The sequence below is a fragment of the Leucopleurus acutus genome, assembly GCF_964270905.1.
Source record: "Leucopleurus acutus genome assembly, chromosome: X".
Taxonomy (NCBI): Eukaryota; Metazoa; Chordata; class Mammalia; order Artiodactyla; family Delphinidae; genus Leucopleurus; species Leucopleurus acutus.
In genome coordinates, this window is record NC_139148.1 from 123,393,215 (window position 1) to 123,415,263 (window position 22,049).

At 39.9% G+C, this 22,049-nt stretch overlaps 1 pseudogene across 1 annotated transcript in view; it reads right to left on the reverse strand.

Annotated features, from left to right (window-relative positions):
• Positions 1-13,693, reverse strand: part of LOC309978648 (heat shock-related 70 kDa protein 2-like) — a 55,431-nt pseudogene extending 41,738 nt beyond the window's left edge. The window contains exon 1 of the transcript in view: positions 13,568-13,693. The product of the transcript in view is annotated as a heat shock-related 70 kDa protein 2-like (transcript). The remainder of the gene's footprint in view (positions 1-13,567) is intronic.
• Positions 13,694-22,049: the final 8,356 nt, after the last annotated feature.

Genomic DNA, 22,049 nt, shown 5'->3' on the forward strand with positions numbered 1-22,049 from the left:
TTAATAGCTGCACAATGGTCCATCATGTGGGTATACCATAATTTACTTTACCATCCCCTTGATGTTATGCAACTGGGCTGTTTGTAAATGACTTTTTATAGCACTGAATTATAATACAATGAGAGACATCTATCAGGGTCAATTCAGTATTGGTGGAAGTTGATGAATCTATTTTCACAGACTGGGAGATGTGTGCTTCCATATCGCCACACTTAACAGAGAGTATTGATGTTTAGACTGTGTGCCAAGATGGCTTTGCCCCCCTATCTAATAGCTCAGTACCTATGGCCCAGTGTAGCACACGTTTATCAAGAGGCAGAGAGCATGGGATGGGCAAGTAGGGAAGGGTTTAGAGAGGGACAACCCAAAATACTTACCTGGAGGATAAAGCCCAATCCAGGTCCTGATGTGAGCCAGAAAAGGCATGGGACATCCAGGAAGCAAGTGAAGTTAGATGAGGAGGTTGCCACTGAGTGGCTTAGTTGCCTCCAGCAGGCCTGGGAAGACGCAGGAATATTGAGAGCTGGAGGGAGAGTAGAGAGAATGATTGGGGTTCTGATTTTTATACCTGGAGAGCCAGAGTATAGTAGTCCCCCCCTTACCCGTGATTTCGCTTTCGATGGTTTCAGTTTCAACTGTGGCCTGAAAATATTAAATGGAAAACTCCAGAAATAACCATTCGTAAGTTTTGAATTGCACGCCATTCTGAGTAGCTTCAAGAAGTCTCATGCCAACTGGCTCCATCCACCTGGGACATGAATTTTCCCTTTGTCCAGCGGTTCCTGCCCGTTAATCACTTAGTAGCTGGCTCAGGTATCAGACTGACTGGAGCAGCATCAGCAGTGCTTGTGTCCAAGTAACCCTTATTTTACTTACTTGTCCCAAAGCACAAAGGTAGTGATGCGTGCAATTCAGATATTCTCTTACCGTGCCTAATTTATAAATTAAACTTTGTCATAGGTATGTATTTATAGGAAAAATTATAGTCTATGAGTACGGGGTTTGGTACTCTCCATGGTTTCAGGCATCCACTGAGGGCGGGGTCTTGGAAGGTGTCCCCCACCGACAAGGGGAGACCACTGTAATTCTGCCAGGCAGGAAGATATGGTTTGTGCTTTCTTTTATGCACAAGACCTCCTACCCCGTCCCGTTTCCCAAGTCTTAAAGGGACTGACCTGACTTCTCATAATTCAAATATTTAAGAGCTTACTATGTGCGAGGCTCCATGCTAATGCTTCTTTATACATCGTGTCTTAGCATCCTCCATCAGCCCTATGGCAGCATTATTATCCTCATGTTACAGACAAAGATAACTGATGCTCAGCGAGGTTAAGCACATACTCAAGATTGCTCAGTCAAGATGTGCATATCCGGGACTTCCCTGGTGGTCCAGTGGTTAGGACTCGGCGTTTTCACTGCCGAGGGCCTGGGTTGGATCCCTGGTGTGTGAGGGAACTAAGATCCCACAAGCTGCGCCGCACGGCCCCCCAAAAAAAGATGTGCAGATCCCAAAAACCGTGCTCTTGTCTTAGGTCCTCTACCTTCATTCCTAGCCTAGGTCTCCGGGTTCATTTCAGGACTTTCTGGTTCTGTGATTCCAGCTGGTACCTAAACAAAGCACTTCATAAATGTGTGTCTTTGGGTACACAGAAAGAGCTAGGGCTGGAAAAACAACAAAGCCTATGCCTCCCTCCCAGTGAATTAATTTTCTCACAGGCACCCAGCGGGTCATTTTCTTTCAATCTCCTCAGTATTTACTTAGGAGCTTTAAAATACACAGAACAGTCACTGTGAGTGTTATTGTTAACAGAACTCTGTAATTATTTGAAAGGAAAATGAAATTTAAGAGATACAAAATTAGAGATGAAGGTGTCTTTAAATAATATAACTCAACACTGAAGTATTGGGAAAGAACTCAATTTCAGAGCATTAGCAAACACACTTGCTCCTATTAAGCCAGGAAAGATATTTTGCTTTCAAGTTTAAATGATTTCTATTGTTGAGGCCCAGGACAGGCTGCCCCAAAATATGCCTCAATGGCATATTGATTATTTTAAATTAATGTTACTTAAGAAAAGACCTACGCAAGAGGGACATTCTGACCCTCCTCTCTGTCTCCCTGAAAGCAGGAGATAAACCTTCCATGTGAAAGGTGCACTCCCTGTATCTGGAAGCAGAAGGACACCCTTAGCACCAGAGACATCTTTCTACAAGCCTCTGTAGAAACAAACTTTGTCACTTCTTTAATTGACTACCCTAAGCCCAAACTCTGTTTAGAGTCTTCACTAATTTAGCACCCCAAACCTACGTTTCTTTGTCCTGTCAATTCCTCTCAAATTTATTGTTTCTTTGTCTAAAAAGTATAAAAACTGCCTGCTTTGGCCACTTCGTAGGACCAATTTCTACTAGACCTCTGTGTACCCAAATTAAAAATTGTTTCTTTTTCTCCTATTAATCTGTCTTGTGTCAATTTTCTTGTTAGTCCAGCCACAAGAACTCAAGGGGGGGGAGGGGGAAGTTCCTCTCCCCGACACTATCTTTTTCACAACCATTGGCCACCCACGCACAACATTATATTTAATACCTACTACAATGACATTGATTATTCATTTTATTAAAATTATATAAATTGGGATGGACATATATACACGACTATGTATAAAATACGTAACTAATGAGAACCTAAAAAAATAAACAAAACAAAACAAAACAAAACTGAGTAGGAGGAATCTGAATTAATTTCCTTTGGTCCTGAACCAGTTTTGCCTAGACATCCCAAAACTTAGCTAAGTTTTTATATTTTCTTCATACTTAAACTTGCTTTCCCGTAATTCTTACTTTGTAGGCATGTGATTTCAATTCTGTTCTATACGATACCCCATCACAGTTTAACAAAGACCTTCTATTTTTGCCTGGTCGAAATTGTAGAGTCATTAAAAACTAGGGTCAAGTTGACACCGATTTTTCTGCCTTTCTGATGCATTCATGTTCTCTGATTACAGTGTTGGGATTGTAAAATATCACATTTTAAAAAGTGCTTCAATGTTCATTCAATGCATTTAGTCTTTTACTACCAGGAATGCCTTCTAACAGTGCCACAAAAGTGTTCACAAACATTCTCTTGAACATTTCCATTGACAGGAATCTCATTAAATCTTGATATGGTCTATTCCATCTTTGGGCACTTAGAATGTTTGGAAAAGCCCTTCTTTTCCCTATTTTGATAAAAATTCATCTCCTCAAAGTTTCCTTTGTTTAGTTGTAGTCTTATCAATGAGGCCACAGAGAAAAGCCTAATTCTTCTTCCACAAGTTTTAAAACACTATGATTGTTATATTACAACACTGTGATACTGATACAAAGTAATTAATGATAACTAATCATTAGATAGTGCTTATTGTATGCCAGGAACTGTTCTAAGTTTTTTACATGTATTAACACATTATAGTACTCACAACAACCTTACCTAATAGATTCTATTATTATCCTCATTTTACAGAGAGGAAATTGACACAAAGAGAGAATAGGTAACTTGCCAAAGGTCATGTGATTAGTGAGTGGCAGAGCCAAGATTCAAACACAGGCTCTATGTCTGAGGCCACTAGACTACACATACATGGAAACTGATTTATATTATGTTAGGTTAGATTAGATTAGATTATGATATGATATGTATGATACGTTATATTATCATACAGTCTAAATGGATTAAAGAGTTATACATAAAGCATCAAGTCATTAAGGAACATAAGAAAACATAGATAAATATATATTTCTGATCTCCCTCCACCAGCACAGTTCTCAGATTCTAGGCTAGATCCCAAGGGGGAAGATTAGAATATCCATTTCTGGATAAATGACTTACAGGTCCTGACATGTGGGCATCTACCACACTGAAGTCTACCAGTGAATAGCACAATGTATTTGCTCAGAATTTCCAAATATATTTTTATCGCCTGACTCTCAAATATGCAGACGGCCAAAGGACAACAGACATTTGAGAAAATTCTCCAAAGGCAAGATAGATACCTTAATAAGTTAACATAAGAAAAAACAAAGAAGAAAGAGAAATAATTTAAGGAGCAAAACTCATCACTAACAATCTCAGATAAATAAGATAAAATATTAAATCTATAAAATTAGGCAAGATAATATTAAAAAAGAAATATTGCCCCCCAAAAGAAAATGGTCTTAGAAAACAAAAATATGATTCCAAATTTTTTAAAACCTTGGTAGAAACTGGGCAATAAAGATCAGTATATCGGGACTTCCCTGGTGGTCCAGTGGTAAAGAATCCACCTTCCAATGCAGGGCATGAGGGTTCGATCCCTGGTTGGGGAACTAAGATCCCACATGCTGCGGGGCAACTAAGCCCGCATGCCACAACTACTGAGCCCACATGCCTCAACGACAGAGCCCGCGTCCCACAAACTACAGAGCCCACGTGCCCTGGAGCCTGCGTGCCACAGCCAGAGAGAGAAAACCCACACACCACAACTAGAGAAGCCTGTGTGCAGCAATGAAAGATCCTGCGTGCTGCAACTAAGACCTGATGCAGCCAAAAATATAAAGAAAATAAAGAAATAAAAATAAATTTAAAAAAAAGGATCAGTATATCATGCAGAAAATGGAGCTTAAAACAAAGATCGGGAACATAGTAGACAAAAAAAAAAAAAAGATAAGTAAATTAGAGAAACAATTTAAGATATCCAAATTATAATGAGTTACAGAGAGAGAGAAGGAGGGAAGGACAGAGGGAGAAAAGAAAGGGAGGGAGGAAGAAAAAAAGAGGCAGGCCAGACATATTTTAAAAATACAATAACAATTCCTAGAACTGAAAGACAAGAGATTATAATTTGTAGAGTTCTGCCATTTCTCCAGCACATTGAATGATAAAGGCACCATACCAAGGCAGAGCATGAAATTTCAGAATTCCAGGGATAAAGAGAAAAGTCTGAAAGTTTACAGAGGGGTTGGAACAGTAAGTTACATACAAAGAATCTGGAATTATAGTGCCATCAAACTTCTCGACAGCATTATTGGAAGCTAATTGATAATGGAGCAATGCCTTTGAAATGACAGAAAATGATATTAACTTAGAATTCTCCATCAAGAAAAAATATCAATCAACAGTGTGAGGAAAGTAAATATATTTTCAGATAAGCAGTGCCTTCAAATTTAACTTCCTTTCACTTTAAAAAGTAAAGCTATGGAAAATTTGCTACACCAAAATAAGGGAGGAGACCAAAAAAGAAAAGATGGGATCCAGCAAACAGGAAATCCAACTCCGGAAAGTTCCAGCATGATGGCATCTTATATGTCACTCAATTCTATCTCCTTAAGTATAAATCAGGTCACTTTTCTCCCCTGATTAACACACTATAATGTCTTCCTATCACTTTTACAATGAGATAAAAACTTTTTTTGGCCTATTTCTCCACCATCCTCTGTCTCTCAGTGCTGCAGCCACCTTGACCTCACTAGGGTTTGCAATCCATTTCCCTGGAATGCTTTTCCCTCTGATCTTCACAGAGCTGCATCCTTCTTTTCATCCAGCTCCAATATCAAATACCATGTCCTTAGACTCCCCGTCTGTTTATTTATAATTGTATCAATACCACTCTTTATTGCCCTTACATTGTACATTTTTCTTCACAATGCTTACTATTACTTGCCATTATTTTATTTATTCATTTATTTTACTTAATAATTGTTTTTCTCCCCTTCTAAAATGTAAGCTCCAGGAGAGCAGGGGTTCTGTTTGTTTTATTCCTTGATCTACCTCCATTGCCCAATCAGTTCCTGGCACACGGCAGGTGTTCCATTAAATATTTGTGGCATGAATCAAATTTACCAAGATGTTAATAATATTCTTCTGGAGCACAAAGTTATGGATGATCTCTTTATACCTTTTAGCATTTTAGAAATGCTAAAATTTTTATAAGCATTTACTGCTTTCATAATTTAAAAAAATAACCATATTCTAATGTTCTGAACTAGAAAAAATGTAGTGGAAATTGTCCTCAGAAATAGGATTGATTGGGTTGTGGCAGTTTCTGTCCACGTAAATCTTACAGAAATTAAACTTCCCTCTAAAATGAAACTTCCATGAGGATTTGTGATGATAATCTAATCTCTTCCACTTCCTATTGGATTTCCAGTAAAAATGTTCTAAGGGATGTGAAAGCAGGGTAGGGGAACCTAGATCCATCACTACAATTGTCTCTGAGAGGATGAACAGCCTCTTTTATGCCCAGCCACCACCACCGCAACCACAGTCACCACTATTTCCAATTCTGTCTAGGTTGGCATGGGAGGTAGAGGCGGGAATTTGAGATATAACTGCATGTCAGACAACTACAAAGCAAAAGAACATGCCCAACTCGAGAAAAAAATTGAAATATCTCCCACCTCTACCTCCATGCCCTCTGGAGATAAGAGTTTTCTATGGGCTCCAGAAAGGTATATCAACAGGTCTAGTGATGCTGTGGTGTTTGTTCCAAAGGGAATACTATTGTGACTTTAGTAATCAAAGATATTATGATTATACTTTTTAACTTAAACTGAACCATAAATGATGATGGAAGATGACTTTCTGAGAATTTTATAAAAACCTATTTTGGGCGAAAACATTATTCATAATCATTAGCCTAATGAATGAACAGAAAACACACATGAGTAATTGTACACCACATGATCTTTGTTCACAAATACCCAAATACCTCAACAGTTTGGGTGAGTTAGTGTTATTCATTTGGAAAAAGTAGTCAAGCTAGAAGCAGTCTTGAGAATAGTATTATGAGTAAATTTGCATTGCATAGAGAACAGTGGAGGAACAATGATAAATTAAACATAAGGTGAGCTCAGATTTTGATACCAACCTACTCTGCAGTGAGAAATATTTTTGTGTGTGAAATTACAGTATGGTTTCTGAAAATATACCAACCACCAGACATTCCCACCAGTACCATTTTCCCAGAAGTACTTTCCCTAGGAAACTGTAATGTTTGGCATTTCTAAGTACGGGCTAGAGCTTTGCTACTTCTTTTGGCCAAATGCACAAGTCTATAAAATCGAACAGAAAAGGATTAATATCCTAAATATATATAGAGAGATTATCAAAACCATTAAAGACCCAAGCAGATAAGTGATAGAGGGGCGGAAAACCCCTCTAGGTTCTTTGGCTGGTCTAATAATTAAATTGACATAAGACAAATTAACAGGAGAAAAACAAATTTAACTTCATATGTATGGGATTCCCAAAGACATGAGACCTGGAGACACGCAGTTGAGGCTTAGATGCTATTCTGAGCTAAGGAGAAGGGGGTAGGTATCTGGAGCTTCGAAGGGGAGGAAGATGTTTCTCTCTACAATTACCCCCATTTCTATCAAAGATAGCCACAATAAGACTAATTTTGCTTGCAAATTAAGTCTAGTTTTAATAAAGTTGTCCTGATTATTTACATAAGTACAGCAATAATAGTGTTTAACCTTACAGACTCTTTTAAATCTGCTTTGCTAGAGCTTTTCATAAGGAATCTCATATTGAACTCTTAAAATCATCTCAGGCTAGGAAGCCAAACCAAGCACTCACCATCACACTTAAGGCCTGAAATACCTATAAGTTTGGGTTAACTCCTCTCTTCACAAGGTCCCCCGAATATCCTGAGGTTCCTGGGCTTGCAGGAAGTGACCTTACTTACTAACCTGGTAAGGCTGCTGGGAACCCTGTAGCAAGTTCCCAGGCCTGATTTTTCCAAAAGGCTTTATTGGCTCCATAAAGTCAATCTTAGTTCCTTAAAGCTGTCAGGTCATATGTGAGTCTACGCATATCCCTCTCAAATACGATATTCCAGTCAAATCCTTGGTAATATAACCAATGTTTCCAATTGTATCCTGTCATAAGGAGAACAGATTCTTATTGAACTTATGCAAATAACTGTATTGCCATGAAAATAAAAGACTTACTATGAGTTTCCAAATTCTGGAGGGATCAGGTAGGGAGAAAAAGATACACATTTTACCTTTGTTCAGAAAGATACATTTCACTAAATTGCTGTAAGTTATAGATAGCTTAAGAGGAAATATTTCCTTTATCTGGAAAACAAAAACCAAAACAAAACATTAAAGAACCAACGATGTTTTAAATAAAAAGTCATAAAAATTATAATCAGTTCATTCAGTTCCATATAATTAATTCGTATTGATCTTGATCTTTTGTTAGCAGTTTTATGAAGCCATCATTTTTTTTTCATTAGAGTTCTGTAATTTCTTACCAAATTCAGTGGTATGATCAGAAAGTCATCAGAATACTGTATTTCAGAGTACTTGTCAGAGTCCTTTCCATGAATTTGTCTGAAAATGAAACTCTTTTGCAGGAATACTTTTGCAAAAGCACCAGTGTAAAATAATAACTGTCTGTAAATGACATAAGGTTTTTATTTATTTATTTATTTATTTATTTTGCGGTACGCGGGCCTCTCACTGCTGTGGCCTCTCCCGTTGCGGAGCACAGGCTCCGGACGCGCAGGCTCAGCGGCCATGGCTCACAGGCCCAGCCGCTCCGCGGCATGTGGAATCTTCCCAGACCGGGGCACGAATCCGCGTCCCCCGCGTCAGCAGGCGGACTCTCAACCACTGCGCCACCAGGGAAGCCCCGACATAAGGTTTTTAAATGGCAATGGTTAAAGATCAGATGAGAGTTCATTATAATGCGATTGACAAGGAAATTTGGTTATTTCTATGATACAAAATGTTTTAAGATAATAACTAGAATTACAAGTGATAACATACCAGGACATATCAGATTTTTAGGAATTTCATACAATTTTGAGAACAGTTGTATTAACAACATTCACTCATACAATATAACTTAAGAAGATTTATCATCACTTGTTTGACAATGATTCCCATGTAATTTAATACACCAAATAAGCCTAATTAGCATAACGTCTCTATTCTTTAATAAAGAGAGAGAACAAATCTTTTGAGACGATCCAGGGGCCCTCTGCAAAATCCCAAAGTCACTTCGAGGTAAAAAAGACTTCATTTAGAATTTGAGTTTTGGGAAGTTTGTCAAAAATATCAAAAAGGTTTTAAAACACTTGATTAGACAGGATCATAGTTACTGTGAAACAATATGTAGTTATCCAGTTAACCAAAGTGAAAATTAAAGATTTTGCAGGCAAATACAGAAAGTTACATAGTCATATATATATAACAACTTTAGCTCTTAATAGAGAAGGCTCAGTTTTCTTAGGTAATCAAAGATCTGAAAAGGGCAACATGAAACAGAAAATTATTTTGATAAAACACAGAATCTCTGTTTTCTAGGTAGATTACTTAAAAGGTAAAAACAATCTTTTATAATCTCTTATCAAAAGCAGACCAGTAGTAAAAAAAAATACCCTTGTCCTATTAGTATATGAAGGAAAATTACATAAGCACACTATTGATATTAAAGCTTATTTAAAAAACCCTTATAATAGCAATTCAGTTTTAGCCAACTTGACTACACAGGTAGAATTCTCTCTTTTTCTCTCTCTTCCCAACTTTCTATACAATTTTGTCCTTTATTATCCTCTTTCCCACTCTGAAATTACCAGTTTTACATTAGGACAAATTAACTTCATTTTCCCTTAACAAAAATACATCGCCATACCTCACACCTTCTTAGTCAAAAATACATCCTACCGGGCTTGCCTGGTGGTGCAGTGGTTGAGAGTCCGCCTGCCAATGCAGGGGACACGGGTTCGTGCCCCGGTCCGGGAAGATCCCCCATGCCGCGGAGCGGCTGGGCCCGTGAGCCATGGCCGCTGAGCCTGCGCGTCCGGAGCCTGTGCTCCGCAACGGGACAGGCCACAACAGTGAGAGGCCCGCGTACTGCAAAAAAACCAAAAAAAACCATCCTACCTTCCTCATATACAAACTTGTTTCCATCATTATTTCTAGTCGTTTTAATTATACACATTAATTAAATTTTGAATTAGAATTTTTAAACCTTAGAAAGCTTAATTTCTGGTGAAAAGTAAGAAGTAAGCAACTGTGAACTGCCTGTTATACCAGCATTCTTTATATTGGCAAGTTCTGTGACTAAGTTTCATAATTTCTAGAAGCATACACTTCCTCATAGTACAAATTTTCAATGTGGCATAACACATGTTTACTATGAGACCCAAATATATTTAGTTTCTCTGTGATAATGTAATAAGAAACCAAAAGTAGATAAACCTATTGTTCAGTAATTAATGTTTCTGCATTTTATCTTATTAGGAAGTGATCTAAATTCAATGAATTTCCATCATTTAGCTTAACTTAGAAAAACTCTAAGGGTGTAAGTTACCAAAGAGATTTGAGAAACTAAGTAAACGTATCAGAAAACATAATTATTGTTGAAAAGTTCACCTAAAAACTCTCATCCCACTTACATCTATTAAAATCACTTCCTCCCTACATTTATGTTTAGACTACCCATGAAAACTTTATTAGACACTAGTCAAAGTCAGCAATCATCCCAAGCTACTGTTCTTGCAGACAAATTTTATAATACAGATAACATAAACTTATTTCACTAGTAAACTCAGGTAGAATAAAAGTTGTTTATCTGCATATTTAATGCTGATAACTCTGGAGGCATACCTATGTTAATTAAACCAAACTTAAACTAGCTTTTATTTACCAAAGATTATACTACATGAGTTGAAAAATATTTGGGTTAGTTTCTATGTTTCTGAGTTTACCAGCTCAAATTTCTAAAGCGTTTTACAATTTGCAGAGAAGACTTTTAGGATTTGTATTTGCCTTTGACAAGTAGTAATCTTATGGAGTCTGTGGACTAGATTTGGGCAAGGGAGCCTTTATAGCAGTTTGTATTTTAAAAAGCTTCTCTTGCGTTTTTTTTCAGTCTCAGGTTAAGTGTGGGCAGTGTTTTAGATATCGCCTGGGGTGTTTATATTTCAAAGACATGGTAAGATTTACACCTTCAAGGGACAAAGAAAGAATACACGTTTTCTCCTAGGCGTTTTTGGGGTATATTGGTCCACTATCAGAAGTCTAGGGTAATTACTGTTTACATTTTTCTTTCTTTTTCTTACATGCACAACAATTGCACTTCCAATGTCCTGATTTTTTACATCTGCAAATGTCTGGAGGCAAATAGGAAAGGATCTGAGGGGGTCTTTGAGTTCCTCTCAGAGTTATGCTTTTGTTCCTCTAAAGATTCAAATTGCAAACCAAGAATTGTGGATTTTAACTCCTTTTTTCCTCCTTCATTTCTGCAAGCTACCTTCAAAGAATTGGGCAGCTGCTTCCATTATAATACTTAGAGGTTGACTAGCCCACCCAACTATACTATTTTGAATTTGCCTTTTTATTTCAGGGAGAAAATTTCCTACTAAGGCAGAAATGGAAAGATTTCTATGTTCTGGAACTTTGGGGTTTAATGCAGTATGCGTTGAAAAGTCTATATAAGCATTCAACAAAGGCCTTTGGATGCTGTCTTTCTTTCTGCGTGTACGATTTAACCTTAGACCAATCCACCTTAGATGAGGGGAAGTATTTACTATTGCTCCTATAAGCCCCTGAATATTGGTTTCCAGCTGATTCCTTTCCTGATCATTTGTAGGAGGGCCTGGGAGAATTTCTGGTCATCGGTTTCCTCTGTGAGAGATGTTTTCCCCCAGGAAGCCATCTGGCTTGTCTGTTAACTATAGTGTAATTATGGTTGGGAAAAATATCCTTCAGCAGCCAATTAAGGTCCTTATGAGTGGGGTTGTGAATGGCCACTAATATTTCTAATTCCTCTCTAAATTTGGTAGGATCGTCTAAAAGTGGAGGTAAAAGGGCTGTACAATTTAAAAGATCTATTGCTGTCCAGAGGATGTGAATTCGTCGTCGTAGGGAATCCAGGATACATCCACAAAGAACATTGCACAGGAAGGCCTGAAGCTGGCAGAGAAAGTGAGTCTTACTGTCCATCCCCATGTTTTTGCTAAATTTACTTAATGGCTTTCACCCTTTACATGAGTAAACTGTATACCCTGGGCCTAGAGATTAGGCTGGAGCGCTCTCTGTAAATCCTGTAGGGAAAGGGAAGCTAAAACAGGCAGCTGGGTTTTTAAGGGATTTTCTGGGGAAGGTGGAGGAGTCTGGGAGCTAAGGGAATTTGCTGAGGAGATGGGGCTGGATTTTAAGAAGGATGATATGCATTGGACGTGGACTTTAGTCTTTGTTCTAATTTCTGTTCTTTCATCTTATTAACGGAGTCCCTAAGACCAGCCATTATATTCCTGTGTCCACTTTTTTTTTTTTTTTTTTTTGCGATACGCGGGCCTCTCACTGTTGTGGCCTCTCCCGTTGCCGAGCATAGGCTCCGGACGCGCAGGCTCAGCGGCCATGGCTCACGGGCCCAGCCGCTCCGTGGCATGTGGGATCTTCCCAGACCGGGGCACGAACCCGTGTCCCCTGCATCGGCAAGTGGACTCTCAACCACTGCGCCACCAGGGAAGCCCCATGTGTCCACTTTTTAATTCAGCCTTTCCATAGGTACGAATAAGATACTTAGGATGAGAGCTCTCTAAAAACTGTTTTCTTTCAAATATAGCCAATTCAAGGCATCCATAGTCTGGCCATTGACAACTAGGATCTTATATTAATCTCAATAGTGACTCAAATCAATAAGCCTCTATATGGCTTAACATGGACCCAAGAGGCATCTCAAAGGAAAGTACAAAAGATACAGCCCTCACAAGATCCAGAAAGTTCATTCCCAGGTTAGCCTAAGAAAGCAAAGACTTTTGTTACGTGCTAAGAATGGTGTAGTGCAGTGTCTGCAGCTGCCCATGAGAATGTGAGACACCCCCAATCACAGACCCACTAATCTGTGACATTCGGTGGGTGCTACTGGAATGGGACTTTTCCAGCACTACAAGGCAATGAAGGTTGAGACAACAAAGGTCCCCTGTGGACCAGGACCCCTTACGACAAGTTCTCCTGACAGCTGACACAGCCGAACAAAGAGAATGCTGTGTGACTTCGCATCTCAGAATCCCAGTGGATTCGACTGGCCATCAAAATGGAAGTTGGTACTTGCATCTTCTGGCTGGTGGAAACCAGAGATAATATTCTTACTCGTCATAAGGCCAAGCTCTCAGGACACAGAACAAGGTGAAAGGAAAATCTCATCTGGTTTTACACAGGGCATCTACTCCAAAGTTTGTCTAAACAGATGTCTATCTGGTGGGAAGCATGAACTTACCAATTTCTGAGGCCAGCTTGAACAACAGGCTTATAGGACCTATGCCTATGTTCTACCCTACGGTATGACAAATGTCACAAAAGACAGAGACAAAGGAAAACAAAGACTTTCTCTGGGCGGAAAGGGAACAATAGAAAACAAGAGGACTCATAACGAATCTTTACCAGAGTTGCTATACCTAAGAAACTAGTTCACACAAATATTGTCTCCTGCTAATCTAAATTTAGAGAGAGAAAAGGACTCTTACCAGTCTCACTTCCTCCAGACCATGCAGGCAGAGATCCAAGAGACTGTCATGGTAAGAATTCTTACCTTCTGTTGGTTCCTGTCAGCAGTCCCAGGATCTCTCAGCTGCAGCAGCGCCAAAGTGAGCACCGTCCAGCCAGTGTAGAGCCCCACATTGGGCACCAAAACTGCAGGAGAGGAAAAGTTTTCCATTCTTCCATTATAGGATCTCTGGCTGTTCTAATAATCAAATTGACATAAAACAGCTTAACTAGAGGAAAACAGATTTTGTACTTATGGGATCCCCAAAGACAGGAGACCCAAAGAGTCAGGCAACTGAGGCTGGTAAACAGCTGTTTCCATTCCATGCAGATAAGTCTTTCTGATATTAACCGTTATCATTGATACTTGCTATCTTCCTGGTATGGGCCCTCTATCTAAATTCTTTTAGGCAATTAAGGGAGAGGTAAAGAGCTTTTGCAGTGGAATATTACTCAGCCATAAAAAGGAATGAAATTAGGTCATTTGTAGAGATGTGGATGGGCCTAGAGACTGTCACAGAGTGAAGTCAGTCAGAAAGAGAAGAACAAATATGATATATTAATGCATATATGTGGAATCTGAAAAAATTGGTATAGACAATCTTATTTACAAGGCAGAAATAAAGACACAGACGTAGAGAACAAACGTACAGACACCATGGGGGAAGCAGGTGGTGGGATGAATTGGGAGATTGGGATTGACATATATACACTATTGATACTATGTATAAAATAGATAACTAATGAGAACCTACTGTATAGCACAGGGAACTCTACTCAGTGCTCTGCGGTGACCTAAATGGGAAGGAAATCCAAAAAAAGAGGGGATATATGTATATCTATTGCTGATTTACTTTGCTGTACAGTAGAAACTAACACAACATTGTAAAGCAACTATACTCCAAGAAAAATTAAAAAAAAACCAGAAAACAAATTTTAAAAAATTAAAAAAAAAAAAAGAGCTGTTCCTGAGTCTGCTGGGTCTTAATTGTCTTCAACTCAAAACAATCCACATGGCAAAATGGCACACTTTGGGTCGCACATTTTACTCTGCCTCGTGGGCAAAGGAAATTAAACAACTTCTAAAAAGCAAAAAGCAAATACCAAACAAACATATATTATGACCCAAAGAATCAGAAAATACACTAAAACAAAGATGAGATACAAGCTATGATCTATTATTGTTATTATTTTTTGGCTGGCTGTATGGCTTGCAGGATCTTAGTTCCCCGCCCAGGGATTGAACACAGGCCCTTGGCAGTGAAAGCATGGAGTCCTAACCACTGGACCGCCAGGGAAGCCCTTATGATCTGTCAATTTATATGCTAATCCACAGTACTAGTAAGAACTTTGAGAAGGGTAAGGGGCAGAGAAGCCAGTACTCTTTTACATTACTTTTGGAAAGCAATTTGGAAATAAGTATGAATAATCACAAAGTTCTTTATTGCTTTTGACCTAGTAATTGCATTTCTGCAAATTTATCATACACACACACACACACACACACACACACACACACACACACGTGAAGATAATTTAGAACCTCTCTAAATTGTAAAGACCTAAATGTTCAACAGTAGAGGATGGCCAATGAAATATCATAGAGCCGTTGAAAATAATGGTTTTGAAAAGTATAGCAACATGAGGGAGTTCTTGTGATACAACACAACTAAGAATTTCTGTGTGGCTGGTAAGGTAAAGAGAAAAGGAAGGTTAGGGTGCGTGTGTGTGTGTGTGTGTGTGTGTGTGTGTGTGTGTGTGTTGGGGAACAGGAGAAAGGCTGGTGAAGAATCTTAGAACCAATGAAAGAGTCTTGAATGCAATGAGATACAAAAGGAAGACAGTGCAGTGGTATATTTGAAGCTCATGTGCAAATTTGATGTGTCTTGCAGAAATATCAATTTTATACGAAGAGTATAAGGAAAATGCTTATATTCAACTGACATATAAAGTAGAGTGCAGAATCTACACACATCGTAAAGATAAATCTTGAAACTGCAAAGAAAATTCACACTTAGATAAGCAGGCCTTTCCAACCACTGAACTCATGGGAGTATGTGTCCATACTCTTTCATTGGGAGAAATGTCTCAGTTACACCATTTAAGAAGGGCAACAGTCAGGAGAGTAGGAAGCCAGTGACAAATTTTAAGAAATCAAATAACATGTTCCAAACTTACGCTTTAAAAGTATACCGTAGGCAGCACAGATTAGCTAGAAGCCATAGCATATGTAGGCATGCCAGTGAGGAGACTGTTGCCACTGCCCATTTAGAGAACGGGGACTTCAGCCAAGAAGGTGTGATAGTAGTCATGAACAAGAGAGGATGAATTTGGGAGAAATGTCAGAGATACAATCGTGATTTTTTTTTAGATTTTTAAAAATAAATTTATTTATTTATATTTTTTTATTTTTGGCTGTGTTGGGTCTTTGTTGCTGTGTGCGGGCTTTCTCTAGTCGTGGTGAGCGGGGGCTACTCTTCGTTGCGGTGCGCGGGCTTCTCACTGCGGTGGCTTCTCTTGTTGCAGAGCACGGGCTCTAGGCGCATGGGCTTCAGTAGTTGTGGCATACGGGCTTCAGTAGTTGTGGTGCACAGGCTTAGTTGCTCCACGGCATGTGGGATCTTCCCGGACCAGGCCTCGAACCCATGTCCCCTGCATTGGCAGGCGGATTCTTAACCACTGCACCACCAGGGAAGCCCACAATCGTGATTTTTAATAAGCAATTGGATGTGGGGGAGATAGCTGGGAGGAAATAGTCAAACAGCTTCCATAGTGTCCTTTTCCTGCTCAAAAGCTCTCAACTGCTTTTTTTTTTTTAGCTTGTAGTAAAAACTTTAAAACACTGAGCCTGGCACTTAAGACCTACAAAGCTATAGCCCCAACGCACCTGTCTTCTTGTATCGGACTTACAGTGTTACTAGCCATGAGTCCTTGCCATTCTGCAAATATTCCCACATTGTTCATGCTGTTTCATATGCTTGGAATTCCTCTCACGTGTCTACTTTGCCAGGCTTCAAAACCTACTTCACAGCTTACTCCTCTAGGAAGACACCCTAATCAGCCCCGAGCAGTGAGCTCTCATTTCTGTGAATGCTCAGAGCACTTTGTCTGCATCTCTTTTGCGTCACACATCTTATCCTCTTCTCAGCAGGGAAACCAGTTACTCTATCATGGTGTGGTGTGAGTCAGGTCACACCACTCCATTGCTCAAAACTCTGTCGTGGTTCCCATCTCACTCAGCTAAATGCTGAAGTCCCTAGAAATCTCTATCTCGGTGCTTCTCACTCAACCCCAGCTACACATTCGACTCCTGTCAGAAACTACTTTTTAAAAATCCGTATCCAGGCTTGACTCCAGACCAGGTGAATCCAATCCTTAGGGACGCTATTTTCTAAACCTCCCTAAGTGATTCCACAGTGCAGTCAGGGTTGATTGAGAACCACAGAGCTGCTCCCTGTTCACTGCGTGGACTAGAGGTCCATTCTGGACCATGGGCTGCCCCTTTCTGAACCATTAACATGTTTCTCCAGTACTTGCCTCAAGCTCGAGTTTCTCCACACAAGTAAATCAAAACACAAGAGCCTACTTAGAACACAGTCCCCCTCAGAAGCTGTCAGTTGCTGTGACATAGAAACATATTTTCTCCTCTGAGGAAAATTATGAACATAGCTTTGTCTACAGAAAAATGAAACCTTTTAAAAAATAAATATTTGATTCAAGTTTATCGAAATTGCAGTTGACAGAAAGCCACATTTGTGAGTGTTAGCAAGTATGTTGCAGAACAGACTCCAAATCCTCTGGGTGTGGTGCTCTGCCAGCCTGGGGAGGGCTACGCAGTGCACACGTAGCCGCCCCTCTTACCCTCCTAATGCCATCTGTCTGGTCTGTGTGGTACAGGGGGGTGCTCCAGCCTCACCCCTGTATTCTAGAATTCTCTCAGTGGTGTCTTGTCCATGATTAGTTGTTCTTGTGAGGGGAGCAGAGTCAGAAAGAACCTACGTCACCATTTGGTGATGTCACTCCTAGAATCAGAATCCAACAAGCATTTGACAAAATGGGGCAGTGGAATGAATCTAATGAAATGCAGTAGAATTAGGCAAACATAAGCCAAATATGTCAGAGGTCTGACATAGAAGCAGCACGTGGAAGAGATATTTAGGGGGTTGACTCTCAGTCAAGAGTACAGCAGTTTCCAAACTTGAGCATGCATCAGAGGCACCAGGAGGGCTTGTGAAAACAGTCTGCTGGGCTTCCCCCTTACAGTCTCTGATTCAATACGTCTGGGGTCCAGTCTGAGAATTTGTATTCTAACAAGTTCCTGGGCGAAGCTGATATTGATGCGGCTGGTCCAGGGGTGACCATTTGAGAATCACTAGTGTAATATCAATTTCAAACCAGGTTACTGCAAGTTTACGTGGTGGAAGCAAAATTTGTGCAACGAAGAGGTAACAGTATAAGTATTCTCCGTGAGCTCTAGCAGGCATCTGTGCAATGAGTGCCATAACCAGCAACATGACCAGAGAAGAGAATCAGTGATGGTGAAGGGACTTGTGACTGTGTCATATGAGGAACTTGGGAAGGAATAGGACCATGTAATTTGGAGAAGGTAAGATTCAGGTGGGACACAATGACACTGTTCCCTTCAACCCTCCAAAGGGCTATTACGTGGACAGGAGAGATTTGTTCTGGGTAGAGCTAGAATCCATGAGCTGTCCATCTTAGGAAACAGACATCGTTCAGAAGTAAGGCAGATATTTCTAACAGACGGAGCTGTCCTGTGTTACACTAAGCTGCCTCCCAAAGTGTTGAGCTCCTATGAGTTGAGATATTCAAGCACGGACCAAAAGGTATTCAAGCACCATATATGGAATTGGGAATAGATGGCCTCTGAGGCACTGCCAAAACGAGAAATCTGATGGGTATGTGACTACAGTTACCTTTAGTTATATAGTCTGCCAACATAAAACTACTACGTTCGGAAAAATAAGGGCAAATTGAAGGCTGGTATCCCAAACATGGTATCTCCAAATTGCGGTTGAAAATATGAGACTAGGCTTATTTAAGAAAAGGCTATAAGCAAAGCAATTTGATACTGAAGGGAGGAAATGGATTTAATAGGAGGTATCGAAGCAAAACCCAGACAGACTGCAGGGCAAGAAGGAAAGGTAAAGAAAGGTATGACTGAGTATGGGAAAGTACATGTAGAAGCTGGACTAAAAGCAGGCAAGAAAGCAAGACAGACAAAAATTCACTCTTTCCATGGAAATTTACTACCCACAGTAAATATTTTATCTCCATTCTGACATCTAATATTACCTGCGGTTATGTACGAGCCCGAATTTGATGCGAATGATCTGGGAATTGATTAGAGTTAAGAGAACTCATGAGGACCGTAGGTCAGGTAAATGTCTGTGTCGTCAGTGCTGAGGTAGTAAATCAGTCTGAGGTGGAAAAAAGCAAAAAAAAAATAAGGAGCATGAGATAGAAGGTTGTCACTGTAGAAAGACTACTTGACTGATCTAGGCACCCAGCTCTAAGAGGGTTACAAGCATCTGGGGACACATGGTCCCTGAGGATATCTTGGGCAAAATGGTGGTTTGATACCATAGCCTTTTCCGATTCAAAGGTAAGCTCTTTGCACTCTTCCCATTCCTGGGCTTTTAGTCCTCTGTCTTCCTGTTCTCCCCTATCTATGCTGAGAAAAAATGGTAATGTCAGACACTTATACTCTATTTTGAATGAGGGAACGTGAATGTGTTATGATACATAGAGATGTATTTCCTTTATACACCTTATACCATTATTAACAGACTTTAAGGCCCCAAGGACAAATATGCGAAGATTTGGGGCAGAAAGAAGTCTTTCCTCAGAGTCACTAAAATAACAGCCTACTCTCCACTTCCCTCATCGGCCTAAGGGCAACAAGGACCACATGAAAAGCACTGGGGAAATCTTACTGGAGTCAGCTCCAACACAAATCACTTGAATTTGGAACATAACATGAATATTGGGTGCTATGTGTTCTGGAATAAAATTTAAAAACACACGTAGGTGCCATTTCTCAGTGGCAAGAGATGTTATTTCAATTCTTAAATTAAGTGTTTGGATTCAGTTGGCTAGCTAGCTCAGTTGCTGAGGTCACTGTGGTAGATCAGCATAAGGGCTTCAATTCCTATGTATGGCAATAAGAACTAGACTGTTAGAGCTGGAAGAACCATTAGAAACCAGCTAGTCCCAATCTTTATTCCCTAGATGTTTAAAATAGAGGCCTCATGGTGGGAAAGGAACAGCAAATGCATAAGATGAATGAGTAGAAGAGCTGGAATATGAAGGCCACATCGTGCTAACTTGGTAACATTTGCATTCTCAAATGACACCCATATCCATGACCAGAGGGTGACCAACCCTCCTGAGCTGCCCAAAACTTTCTCAGTTTTAACACTGAAAGTCCCGTGCCCTGGGACTCAGTCCAGGGAAACTGGAATGATTGGCCACCCTACCTGGCCAGCTATTCCAAAAACACATGACAACAGACCAAAGGGGATCGGCCCCGACTGTACAGATGTACCTCACAAAGTGTATTACCAGTGCCAACTTCTACTGGGTCGGGAGCTCGTAACATCCTCCTCCTAGTCTTCTTCCTCTTAGATGTTCTCCTCTCCTCCTCTTCTTCTTCTTGCTTAAAATCTATGTGTTTAACAATTTAATTTTTTTTTAAGAATAAAAGTTTACAGTATCTGCCAGGCATTGTACTAAATGTTGAGAATTCAGCAGTGAACAACAGAAAATCCCTGACCTCGTGGAGCTTGCATTCTGGTTGGAGAGAGAAACAGAAAAACCCGAATACCTTAGTGAAATAGATAATATGTCAGCTGGTGATAAGTGATATGGAGAAAAATGAAGCACGAAAGCAAGGGAGAGAGTGGGGTTTGTGGGCTGCTGCTTTTTTTAGATATTGTTGTTCGGGAAGGTCTCTGATGAGATGTGGCTTTATAATTTACGAAGTCATTTCCTACATTATTTCAATTATACGGGCATTTTCAAAGAACAGTACCATCAGATTAAACTTCAGTTTATACCCCTATTTAGTTTGCAACAGTCTTTCACTGCAGCGGCCAAATGTTTTAATTCCTCCCCTGAGTTCCTGTAACTGCTCTTCCAGTAGTGGCATTTGTTCTGTGGGAGCATTCCATAAGGATATGTGAGAGCTTTCGAACATCCCAAAGGGCCATGACAGTTACAATGCAAACATCATCAAGGTCTTTTAAAAATATAATTTGCATTGTTTATGCTTCCAGATGTTATGGAAAAATAAAAATAAAGCTCTACTGAACGACAGTACCTAACAAAGTGTCTGGGGACACAGAATACATTCAACAAATATCTGTGGAATAAATGGATTTATAGAAATTCAAAATCAAAGCCTTTGATCTTTATTCAAATGTCAATTTCTCAGTGAAGCCTGCTGTGATTTCCATATTTAGAACTGCAACCCCTCTCCTACACTGTCCTCCTTCTCAGCTACAGTTTTTCTCCATAGAACTTATCACTATCTTAACTCCCTCATACGTTACTTGTTCATTTTATTGTCTTTCTCCTCTCATTACAATGTAAGTTTCATGAGGGCAAACTTATTATGTTTTATTCACTGGCATATCATCAAGCCCCAAGAATGATGCCTAGAAAACAGGTGCTCAAAACTATTTAACGTATGAAAGAATCCATGACTTTCTCTCAAATTCATCCTTTTTTCTCTAAATCAACTACCAGCACTTCCACCATCTCTCCTGCGGACTATTATGTCCTCCTAATTGACCCCTCTGCCACCTCTCCAAAAGAATTTCTACATGCCAGTCAAAGTAATCCTTCTGAAATGAAGGATTTATTATGCTATTTTGAGACTTAAAATCCTTAGGATAATGTCCATACTCCTCCTAATCTATAAGACCCAACTTGAGATAGTTTCCACCTATCTTTTTCAGCCACATTTCCCATCCTTTACTTACACACATTGTAAACTCTATTTCTCATGACCTAAGCCAGCCCCCCACCTTGGGGCATAATGTGTACAAGACTTTCCCAGAGTAAGTGGCAACTCCATTCTTCCATTTTCTCAGGCCATCCATAAACCTTGGAAGCATCCTTTTGCACACCCCATATCTAATCCAGCAACAAACAATGTTGCCTCTGCCTTCAGCATACACCCAAATCTAACCACATCTCAGTGCCTCCACCGTGACCCCTAGACAACGTCACTACCACCATCTCCTGTCTGCTTCCACTTCTCTTGCCCTTCTACAGTCTGTTATCCACAGCGGGGCCAAGGTCACCTTTCACAATGCAACCTAGAAATGGTCTTCCCTTGCTCTTAATTCTCTAATAGCAACCATCTCACTTTGAATAAAGCCCAAAGTCCTTACCATGGCCTGTAAGGGCCGTCATGGCCTGATCCCTGTCTAATCTCTGCTGTCACTGCCTGCCACCCTCTCCCTTCCTAACTGAGCTCCACTCACACTGACATCCATATT